Source organism: Cyprinus carpio, unplaced genomic scaffold, assembly GCF_018340385.1.
Source record: "Cyprinus carpio isolate SPL01 unplaced genomic scaffold, ASM1834038v1 S000006731, whole genome shotgun sequence".
In the NCBI taxonomy this organism is placed as follows: Eukaryota; Metazoa; Chordata; class Actinopteri; order Cypriniformes; family Cyprinidae; genus Cyprinus; species Cyprinus carpio.
Window position 1 is genome coordinate 294,427 of NW_024879334.1, and position 3,088 is coordinate 297,514.

Below are 3,088 nucleotides of genomic sequence, written 5' to 3' on the forward strand. Positions count from 1 at the left end.
TAAGGCATCAGCTGATAATGTGTGCATTAAAAGAATATATATATATTCTTTTAATAAAAAGGGTTTGGAACGACATGGGGGTAAGTGATTAATGACAAAATTTTAATTTTACAGTGGAGTAACCCTTTAATATTTCACAATTAAAATAACTAATTTTTATATTTTTTCTTTACATTTAAAATACTGAGAATTTGTGAGAAAATTAATTAAAAATTATGATAATTAATTACAAATTTCATTTTAAATAATTAATTTAAAATGTATTTTTCTTTTTTGGAGTGAAATATAACAGAATAAATATATTCCTATATTATACTGTCAATATATATGTATATATATATATATATATATATATATATATAATATATATATAGATATATATTTATTTATTTTTTTTATTTATTTATTTATTTATTTATTTACAATTGTGATAATTAATTTAAAAAAAAAAAAAAACGTAAAATTATTATTTCTTTTTTTGAGTGAAATATAATAGAATAAATATATTCCCCTCTTATAACGTCGATATACATTTATTTAAAATTATGATCATTTAAAAAAATATTTTAAAATAATTAATTTAAAAAATATTTTTTTCTTTTTTTGGAGTGAAATATAACAATAAATATGTTTCTCTTATAATGTCAGTATGCATCATTGGTTTGTCTTATGTGTGTGTTTGAAGGAGCAGTGCGCTCAGTTCAGTGACAGAGTCAACCAGCGGTCAGAGGAGGGCGACATCGACCCCATCTCACCGATGCAGCTGCCAGATTCCCAGTGAACGACAGGCCGCCACGCCGGGTCCCGGGAGCACGACCCCAGCTCTCAACAGGTCACCAAACGCCACCGGAAACTATTAAAGACCAGCCCTGTGCTGCGACCCCACACAAACTCTTCACAGTCACCATCATCTTCATCGAGCTCCCGGCGTCTGTCTGACGTCCAGGAGTCCCGTCGACGGATCATACGGGAGGTCTGCGGGAAATATCGGAGTAATATTTCACGGACGATAACACCGCATCACGTCTCGCGGATTTACGTGGAGGACCGTCATAAACTGCTGTACTGCGAGGTGCCTAAAGCAGGATGCTCCAATTGGAAAAGAGTCTTGATGGTTTTGGCCGGCGTCGCCAATTCTACGCGAGAAATCAATCACGTGGCTGTTCATTACGACAATCACCTGAAACGCCTGGACAGCTTCGACCATCAAGGCATCACGAAGCGCTTGGAGACGTACACCAAAGTCCTGTTCATCCGAGAGCCGATGGAGAGACTGGTGTCGGCCTTCAGGGACAAATTCGAGAGCCCCAATTCCTACTACCATCCCGTCTTCGGAAAGCCCATCATCTCCAAATACAGGGTGAATGCATCGCAGACGGCTCTGAAGACGGGAAGCGGCGTGACCTTTCGAGAGTTCATCCACTATCTTCTGGACGTGCATCGTCCCGTGGGAATGGACATCCATTGGGAAGCGGCCAACCAGCTCTGCAGCCCCTGCCATCTTCACTACGACTTCATCGGGAAAGTCGAGACCTTGGAAGAAGATGCCAACTTCCTTTTACGAAAGATCGGTGCGCCGGAGAACCTGGCGTACCCCTCGTTCAAAGACGGGAACCCCAAAGCGGCCAGAACGTCCACTCAGATCACACAGCATTATTTTTCCCTGCTGAACGCGTCTGAGCGCCAGCGGGCGTATGACTTCTATTACATGGACTACTTGATGTTTAACTACTCCAAACCCTACAAAGACCTGTACTGACGCTTGTGCTTTAACCGCTGGTCACCCGTGTGCGCTGTCCGTCGTCTGATCAGTGCTTCAAAGACTAATTAGACTCTTAATCTCATCCTCTTTGGAGATTCAGCCGTCAATAACCCGGAGCACATCACTCATTTACATAAATGTTTGTCGTCTTTTGACTCTAAAAAGTGTCCTAACCAGGCGTGACTCGACAAGTTACCAGTGACTAACTCACTGACAGCATAAATTGAGTAACTCACAGCCAACTATCAAATGTTCTGTATACAGATACACTACCGTTAAGAGTTTGGGCTCAATAAGAAATTTTTTTTACGATTTTTAATTGATTTTTAAAAAGACATTTTTCAAATAAACGCTGTTCTTTTGACCATTCTGTTCATCAGGGAATCCTGAAAACAAAAGTGTATCACAAATATCTTCACAAATATTTCTTCTTCACATTAAAATCATCGGAAATTAATTATTTTCCTTTTTTTTTTTTTTGGATGTGAACTTTAAATATCACTGTTAATACTTAACTTGAATATATATATATATATATATATATATATATATATATATATATATATATATATATATATATATATATATATATATATATATATATATATATATAAGAAATATTATTGATAACAAGAAATAATAAGACATAAATATAATTATTTTTTAGTTTTGGAGATTAATTAAATTTTTTGTTTTTCTTTTTTCATCATTGATAATAATCAGAAATGTTTCTTGAGCAGCAAATCATCATATTAGAATGATTTCTGAAGATCATGTGACACTGAAGACTGGAGTAATGATGCTGAAAATACAGCTTTGATCACAGGAATAAATTACACTTTAACAGATATTCATATAGAAAACATTTATTTTAAATTATAATAATATTTCACAATTTCTATTGCATTTTTGATCACATAAATGTCATAACATTCAAAATTCTCACCAACCCCAAACTCTTGAATGGTAGTCTATGAGGTGGGATTTTGGACCAATGAGATGTCAGTGTGGGCGGGGCTACACTATCTAGTAACCAAATGATTGACAAAATATCTCAGTTTAGGACAGAAACTCAGATTAAGAAACTTGTTGCTTTGTTGTGTCATGCCCGGTACGTTACACCGGTCGAAAAACTGTATTTACACCATAACTGTAGAAAAGGGCAACATTTGTGAGAGTTAAACGACCCTCTAATGTTACAGCTTTCATCTCTTACTAAAAATACCACGGTTTTATTATGTTAGCAAGGTACTCTTTGCAAAAAGTGCATGCAGTGAAGGTATCACACGGTAATACTATGGTATTTTGAAACATATCATGGTATAC

General features: G+C 35.8%; 1 pseudogene; it reads left to right on the forward strand.

The window, feature by feature from the left end:
• The first annotated feature begins 555 nt into the window (after positions 1-555).
• On the forward strand, positions 556-1,899 carry LOC122144601 (annotated as a pseudogene).
• Positions 1,900-3,088: the final 1,189 nt, after the last annotated feature.